Source organism: Syngnathoides biaculeatus, chromosome 20 (genome assembly GCF_019802595.1).
Source record: "Syngnathoides biaculeatus isolate LvHL_M chromosome 20, ASM1980259v1, whole genome shotgun sequence".
Taxonomy (NCBI): domain Eukaryota; kingdom Metazoa; phylum Chordata; class Actinopteri; order Syngnathiformes; family Syngnathidae; genus Syngnathoides; species Syngnathoides biaculeatus.
Window position 1 is genome coordinate 13,594,171 of NC_084659.1, and position 8,735 is coordinate 13,602,905.

The window sequence follows — 8,735 nt, forward strand, 5'->3', positions numbered from 1 at the left end:
GTGTTGCTACCGCGGCTGTTTTTTTTTTTTTTTTTAATTGTGTTGTTGCTATGTTAAGCTAAGTCATGGTATTAAAACTTTGAAAGCTCTGTGTACTGCGTTTGTAAAAATCTTGTGTTTCAAAGTGGGCACTTGCGGCTTTTACACAGCTGCGGCATGTGTGCGTGTACCAAATGGTATTTCCTTTACAAACATACTCTGTGAGGCTTGTAACCAGGTGCACTCTGTAGGCCGGGAATTACGGTACATACATTAAGATAAAGTGGCATAATGTCGAACGATCTGTGGGTAAAAGGTTTTTCTTTTTTTTTTTTCCAGTGAAGAAAATTTACTGAGCCCGTCGCACATTCTTCCGACCACCAAACGCGTCTCTCTAAAGGCGTAAGTGATGCTGTCCGTGGGAATGACGGGAAAAGCCTCGTGTTGACACTGCGCAAACAAACACAAAAGGTTTTTAATTTCAGGCCCAGTCGCCTGTCGACAGCTCAAACAAATGAAAGCAAAAGAAGGAATACAGGGTGGGAAAAGAGCAACATGACACGGTGCTAATCAAGCCTCTTTCTTTAAAAAAAAAAAAAATATATATATCTTCAGCCTTTTGTTGCTGCCTGAGAGCTCTTTGTCAAATCTGATAACAGGGTGTGAGTGTTTTCAAAAGCGAACCTCTCTGCTGTTTCCTCAGATCCAGCACACACACACACACACACAAACCAAATGGGGTTTGTCATGCCCGCTGAGTCACGTTAAAGGAGGGATTATGGCCAAAACAGAGAAGAATAAGAGCCTCTCAGCAATTAACTCTTATTTGTCAAACTTGGATTAGCGACCTGCCCGCATTTTACAAAACGTGCATTTACGACGTATAGAGCTGCCGGGATGTGGGGTGAACAAATTCATTGGTTGGGTCAGGAGGATGTCAACATTTTTACAAGTCCCACCTCAAAAATGCCGGCGCTGTCAAAAGTATAGCAGTCATAACCAATGTTAAAATACAGTAGCGGAGTCAGCCTAAGTGTTCATCAAAAACAAGAGAAGTTTAATTCTTAAGTATCCATCCATCAATTTTCTTTGGCCACTTATCCTCACGAGGGTCGCGGGGAGTGCTGGAGCCTATCCCAGCTGTCAACGGGCAGGAGGTGTGGTACACCCCAAACTCTTTGCCAGCCAATCACAGGGAACATGGAGACAAACGGGGTCAATTTAGAATGTCCAATTCATTTTGCATGTTTTTTTGGGGATGTGGGAGGAAACCCCACACAGGCACAGGGAGAACATGCAAACTCCACACAGGCAGGGCCGGGATTGAACCCAGGTCCTCAGAACGCTTTACCAGCTGATCCACCGTGCCGCCCCTTAAAAATGTATTTAATATTATTGTAAGACACTCAATACTGCACTTAACAGTAGGGGAGAAAATTACTTAATGATTCTGATCAAAATGTATTGCACATTTATTAAAAATACATGGCAAGTTAATAAAAGTTTGAACGCAAAATATTAAACATATTTTACTTAAAAAAAGTTAACGACAACTGCACTTAAATTCCCTGATTCAATGAAAGTGTTCAGTTTCCGTTTCAGATTGTGCTGAATTTCTGAAATATATTGCCGCAGTCGCCCAACTTGCGAATAATTAATATTTGTGCTTCTGTATTGTTAAAATTATATAACATGACGCCAGTTACAAGAAGTTCAGCTAAAGTTTTGAGATTTTGAATTGAATTGGAAAAAAAAAACTAAAACATTTTGGAAAAAAAAAAATCCATCCCTAAAAAGAAATTATATTTATTCCACTTTACAATCTGGATTTGATTTGCTGGAAACAATAAAATAGCAAAAACTTGATATCAGCAGAACATATATCAAGAGCAGAAACATAATGGCTGTTTCATATCCAATATGTCAGTCTCAGCGCCATGAAAGAAACTGCTGATGAATCCAAAACTAATCCGACACAGATTCCGCGTATCTTGCGTGCCGGTCGGGCCCACCCAGGAGCGCAGTGCCAGCCGTTTGTCTTATTCCACCCCCCCCCCCTCTAAACTTCTCCGCTTCTTACTGTTGTGCTGAGAAAGTAAAAAGGATGCCAACGGGCGCCTTGCGGTGGCTCCGTCGGCGTCCCGAGTGACGTCCCGGGACCGTTGGCGAAACGTAAACAAGGCCCGGGCTCCGCGGCGCTTCTTCCCAAATGCTGCGCTACTTTCTGTAGACATTTGCGCGCTCGTTGTTTGTTCGGATTCAATAAAGACCCTTTTGAAGCGGCGCACTATTTTAAGCCTTACAGCACAATATATTTTACTGCAGCATGTGTGCCTTGCCCGGGGGCACGGCGAAATACAACTGATTTATGGCTCTCATCTGGTTTGTATATGCAGGCTTTGAAGGAGACTCTTGGGGCTTCAAAAGGTTTCAACGAGTATGAGGCGCAAATTGAGAATACTCGAAATTTTGAAGGTATGGATGGGAAAGAGAGGGAAGAACGAAAGAAGGAGAGGAGGAGGAGGAGGAACAGCAGCAGGCCTGCTGAGGCCGTCTCTCTCCCAGCCTGAATTACTATCATTATTCTAACGACTCTGTAATGTTTTCTTTCCTGGCCCTAGTAATTGTTACCAAGCCTGCTGTTCGGTCGTGCAGGTGGACAAATTGCTGCAGAGTATTACTTTCCATGATCGGGGGTGGGGGGGGGGGGGGGGCGTAATCATTGAAGTGGAAAACAAGACTTGGGTTGCTTGCTGTCAGATGACGCTTGTCCCTTTCTGCGCACGTTTGGCGACAGGGGTGGGTGAAGAGAATTAGAACCGCAGAAAAGTCATTTTACTCAACACAAGTAAAAGTACCGTCATTTCTGGGCTATAAGACACGTTTTTCACACGCTTTCAACACTTGTGCATTTTTCTAGCGGCCGCAAGGGGGGCACTCGAGCGGAAAAGGTAAGAGAGAGAGGTGGAATATATGTGCCGAGGAAGTGATTTTTACCGGTATGTTTTTTTTTTTTTTAAACCGGCCCAGTTAGTGATGCGCTAGCATTAGCGCTGTGCTAGCATGTTGGTGCTGTCTTACTGCCGTGTCTCAGTGATTTTTACTGGTATGTTTTGTTTTCTCTTCACACGATGCTAGCATGTTGCTGCCATGTCTCAGTGATTCTTAATGGTATGTTTTTTTTTTGTTTTGTTTTTTCTGCCCCTATTAGCGCCGCGCTACTATTAGCACCACGCTAGCATGTTTCTGCCACGTATCAGTGATTTTTTTTTTTTTTAAAACCAGCCCTGTTGCTCTGTTAAGCTAAGATAAGGTATTAAAACTTTGAAAACTCTGTGTACCGTCTTTCTTTGTAAATATCTCATGTTTTAATGTGGACACTTGCGGGTTTTATACAGGCGCAGCTTATGTATGTACCAAAAAATATTTCCTTCACAAATGTACTGGGCGAGGCTCATAATCAGGGGCGCTGTGTAGGCTGGAATTTGCGGTACAAAATGAAATTTAGTTATTCAAATACCTCTACACAATTTCTTTTTTCTTTTCACCAACACAGTATATGCCGACTATGGTTGGTGCCATTGTTGTGGTTTGGTTTTGTACTAAAATCATACTGATAGCTAATTTGAATAATTTTCTTTGGCAATACATAAGTTAACAACAAAAAATAAACCACAGTAACAGAAACTACACTGTGAATGAACATTTTAATGCACTGCCAAATATGCATTTTGTCACCTCTATAGGTTTCAGGTTGGGGTTCTGGCAGTGGTGGAATCATTCAAAGCATCACTGTAATTTCCAGCCTATAAACCATGACTATTTTCCCTCCCCGACACGCTTTCAACCCTGCGGTTTATGCGGTGATGCAGCTAATTTGTGCATTTTTTGTAACAGCCACAAAGGAGCACTCAAGCAGAAAAGTTAAGAGTGAGACCGTTGGAATATATGTGCCGAGAAGGTGACTTTTCCCGGTCCGGCCCTGTTAGCGCTGCGCTAGCGTGTTACTGCCATGTCTCAGTGATTTTTACCGGTATGTTGCTTTTTGTTTTGTTTTTTTTAACCGGGGCTTTTACACAGGTGCGGCTTATGTATGTCCCAAATGGTATTTCCTTTACAAATGTACTGTGTGAGGCTTATAACCAGGTGCGCTCTGTAGGCCGGGAATTACAGAAGTTGATTAGTACTCCCTGTATACATTATGACATTTAGAAAACCGTTTCATTATTCAGGTGTACTTGTTTACACCATACCAATGTTGTTGTTGAGAGTCATGTTGGATTAAAATATTCAACTTGACATTACAACAGTTGGGGGGGGGGTGCGGGGGGAATAAAAATATTTCTTTCCAGCTAATAAATGACATATGGGCGATCGGACACCTTTTGAAACATTCATCCTTCAAATAAATAACCCACACGGACCTACCGCCGACTACCACCTGTGGCAAACTCCCCGTGACTCTTACAACCAGCCAGATGTTCAGTTCTGTAATCCACAGCATGCAATCTCAGACAGACCCGCGCAACGAATGCAAAATGGGCCCGGCCCCCGTTAGCCGGACCCAAGCCGTACGACTGCGTCCATTTATGTGATAACGCTGACCGAAATCGGTGGACAAACAACGGAACCTCTCATCGCTTCCCTTTTTGGTTCGTGTTTTCATACATTTCCCACAATGCCTTTCAAAGGGAAAACGCCCGGACTTGTTGCGCTCAGCAGTTTTTGAAGTTGGAGAAAAAAAAAAAAAAATGGGCAATGGTCCCACAAGACAAAACCATTCCGTCAGATTTACGGCCACAGCTGCTCACTCAGTACTCACACAGAAACCTTTTTTCTTTTTCCCTCCACGAGGGAAAAGCTGGATGGAATTTTTCCCCTTTTTTTACCTCCACCAATTAGTTTCACCACCCTGTTTTTGGTCAATTACATTTCATTATCCTGTTTCTCACTGAATAATGCATCAAATTCTTAGTAAGGTAAAAAATTGTTTGGCCTTGTTGGAGGTCTGAACTCATCTAAATGTCACAAAAAAAAAAAAAAGAAAAAAAAGGTTGAATTTTGGTTCCCCGACTCCACACATCCCGAGGCACATTTTTTATTCCGTTAATGTACATCATGTCCGGGTTTGTCATTTGTGTGGTAAATGGCTTACTGAATTGATGACTGACGCACCAGGTCATCAATACAGAGTCGGCATTCTCACAGTAGTCATTCTTTTAATGTAGCAAATCTGTTACCGTATGAAACAGTCCATCAAAATGTAGCATTACGGCATCATTTTTATTTTTTTTTCCTACAAACTGCACGAGTCAGGGTGAATCAAAACAACATGGCAAGACTTGCGGATGATGCAAAAATACTCCACAAGCCTTTTTATCCGGCGCATATGGGGCCGTGTGACGCAATATTTGTGTAAACCCGCTCAACTCCGCTGGACCTGGTGCATGATAATTACTCAATGCAGCTCCAATATTCAGACAAAAGCTTTTTATAGACAGAAATATTTCTTTCCCAGATGGTGCCTGGATGACTTCTAAAAACTTTGCTGGCATGTGTGCATCAAACGCAAGAAAACGTCACGACGATGGACGTGCGGCAATTACCGGCATGAAAGCAGCGCAGCATATGTGGCGTGTGCGTGCATACACACACACACACACACAACCGATATGAATCAGAACTGCCACAAATCAGCAGCAGCATTAAAAAAAAAAAAAAATAATAATCTCTTATTTGCTTGTTTCTCCCAGAATTCCCAATTACAATGATCTAAAATTACAATCTTCAATGTTCAGAAATCTATATGTACAACTAACCCTAACTGTAAATGCATTGTTTTGGCCTCACAGTTCTGAGGACCCGGGTTCGATCCCGGCCCCGCCTGTGTGGCGCTTCCTCCCACATCTCAAAAACATGCAATATTAATTAGACACTCTAAATTGCCTCTAGGTATGATTGTGAGTGCAGCCGTTTGTCTCGATGTGCCCTGCGATTAGCTGGCAACCAGTTCAGGGGCTCCAGCACTCCCCGCGACCCTCGTGAGGATAAGCGGCAAAGAAAATGGATGGATATATATTAAAAATATAGGTTTTAGGTCAGGGTTCTGGAAGTGGTGAACCCTTTAGCTTGTTTGGAGTTGCACTTTTGATCATCGTCATGATTTTGATCTATTATGACATTTTGGAAAGTGCTTCTCATTATATCCACATGGATTTGATTATACCATTGTTTTTTTTTTTTTTTTTTTTGTGGGGCATAATGGGTTACATTACACTGCCAAGTCTTCAATCTCTCATTGGAAGTTCAAAATCCTCATCGAAGTACAAGCATGTCTAGTCCATGACTCATACAGAAGACTGTGAAACCGCAGTTCCCCCCCAAAACTCGCCCTATGATACGTTTCTGTCCGCCAATTATACGTGCGCAAATGTACCGTCAGAGTTGGTTGGAGAGTTTTTTCCCCCCCATCAGAGTTGGTTTGTAACAACAACAACAACAATTTTTTTTGCAGAGAGGGAGATGGAAGAAACAGAATTGGGGGTGGGAGAAACTGGTCTATTACTACTGAAATGCACAGTTTGAGAACCCTCACCACAGTCCAGGGGTGAGTTTTTCCTCATAACAGCCAGGAAAATTAACATTGTAAAATTTCAGCTCTAATGAATGCCGGTCACGTAAATCAGGGGCGTCAAACTAATTTTCATCGTGGGCCACGTTGTAGTTCCGGTTTCTGTCAGAGGGCCATTATGACTGAAAAAAAAAAGAAACTCTTGAATTGACCCATCATATTGACACATTAAATTTACAAATTAGTTTTGGAATCAGAAATCAAGGGTAATGGGTTTCTCCACCTTTGTTGATGTTGGGTAACACAAAAATACTTGCAATATCGCAACGTCATCATTTATGACATGACAGTTTGAAATTTTTGTTCAAATTTGAACAAAAACCATGGAAGTTGATAGAAATGATTTGCCTTCGCGGGCCACATCAAATCATGTGGCGGGCCGATATGGCCCCCGGGCCTTGAGTTTGACACCTGTTACGTAAATAAACATTTTTGTGAGGTTTGTGACGTAAATTCACATTTGAAGAAGCATCAGAGTGACCTCTAGTGGAAAAGACGTGCGACAGGCTCGGCTTGGCAAGCAATTTGATTTTGAGGCGAAATATACTTTATATGACTCGATTTGTTCAAGGTCAGACTAACTGCTCCATAAATCAAGCCTGTGACCTTGCAGCCACTGGAGAGCGGGCCTCCTTTTTTCCCCAACCACTGTTCCAACTATGTCGCCTCATCTCTCATCTAATGCGCAGGCATCCCTTCGGTTGGCATTCGGGGAAAAAAAAAAAAAAAATCCGCCCGACGCGCTGACACTAATCTGGACTTGCAAACACGGGAGACGGCGAGAGGGTTCGAGCTCACCTTCGGGCGAGCTTTGTCTCCTCCCGTTGGTGGGCAGGAAGTCCCAGTGGCTGCCAGTTTGGTTTGCGTAAAATGGGGCATGGGCAAAAAAAAAAAAAAAAAAGTCTCTTAATGCCCTTGGATTTAGAAGAAGGTGACATTTTCTTTATTTTTTTTCCCCCAAAGTCTCTTGATCCCTAATTGGCTATTTTAGCAATATTTAGTTTCTACTGAAGCTATAAGAGACACATTTACCCAGCCTGTGCTTTTTACAATAAACCCAGCAAAGTTGGATATTGCATTGTATGGATAGTTACACGACATGTGGTAAAATATAAAATACTCATCAGTGCAGTGAAAACTGATTTCAACACAATATTATGAAGGAATCATACACTTACCATTCATGCTGCATCGAAGAGCTGACATTTCTCCACGTTGCTTCTGGAATCAACAGCGCCAACACACATTAAAAAAATGGTGGAAAAAAGTTCTTGCACGAATGCTCCTCATCCTCAGGTAGTTTAGAGTCAGAACAGATCCTGTGAGGCTGAACAGGTGTGTGAAATTTAAACAACTGAAACTCATTTCCTGTTTTGCTGGCTTCTCTTAAAAAAAAAAGATCATATTTTCTGTCAAGGCTCTGATTTAGCCATTTTGCAGGATATTTGTGTGTAAAAATCTAGGTGGGGAACAGTCGTCATAGATAAATAAAATTACTATTCTCAGCACAACATTTGGCTGCCAATGTTCAAATTCTCCTTCTTGTCGCAATGATGTCATGTGGTTCCATGGTGTAATGGTTAGCACTCTGGACTCTGAATCCAGCGATCCGAGTTCAAATCTCGGTGGAACCTGACTTTTGTTTTATCATCAATGCCGCGATTTCTATTTCCTTGCTCTCCGCCTGATCGCGTTGTCATATTCGAGCGATGCATTTTTAACATTTTGCATTCTCAAAAACAAACAAATAAATGCACTGACAAATCTCAGTTTTGTCCTTGTGAATGTTTAAGTCGACTGAGAGACTTCTTGAAGTTTGTTGGAAAATATGCTCTTGGGGACTTATTAACGAGCTGCAAAAAAAAAAAAAAAAACAAAAAAAAAAAAGTCTCTGCTCTTACCCCTGGACAATGTCCAGCAGCAGTTGTTATGCTAATCACATCGCGTCTAATTAATACCACGCATATATTAGCAAAAAAAGAAATGAAGATTCAAATGGCAGCATGCGTTCATTACACTCGTTAGTAGTGGACTTCGCGAAGTCACCCCAGCAAAAGAAGGACTTAGAAAACACGGAATTTAATCCAATTTACGTCGTGTTGTTTTAATGAAAAAAGTTCGAATG

The 8,735-nt window shown here is 42.0% G+C and overlaps 1 long non-coding RNA gene and 1 other non-coding gene across 3 annotated transcripts in view; one reads left to right on the plus strand and one right to left on the minus strand.

Moving 5' to 3' along the window:
* LOC133493770 (uncharacterized) overlaps positions 1 to 7,950 on the minus strand; it is a 46,216-nt gene extending 38,266 nt beyond the window's left edge. For both annotated transcript variants that reach the window (XR_009793149.1, XR_009793148.1), the window contains exon 1: positions 7,789 to 7,950. This is a non-coding gene — a long non-coding RNA (uncharacterized LOC133493770). The remainder of the gene's footprint in view (positions 1 to 7,788) is intronic.
* Positions 7,951 to 8,172: 222 nt separating this feature from the next.
* Positions 8,173 to 8,244, plus strand: trnaq-cug (transfer RNA glutamine (anticodon CUG)). Its single transcript has one exon. It is a non-coding gene; the product is annotated as a tRNA-Gln (tRNA).
* The last annotated feature ends 491 nt before the right edge of the window (positions 8,245 to 8,735 follow it).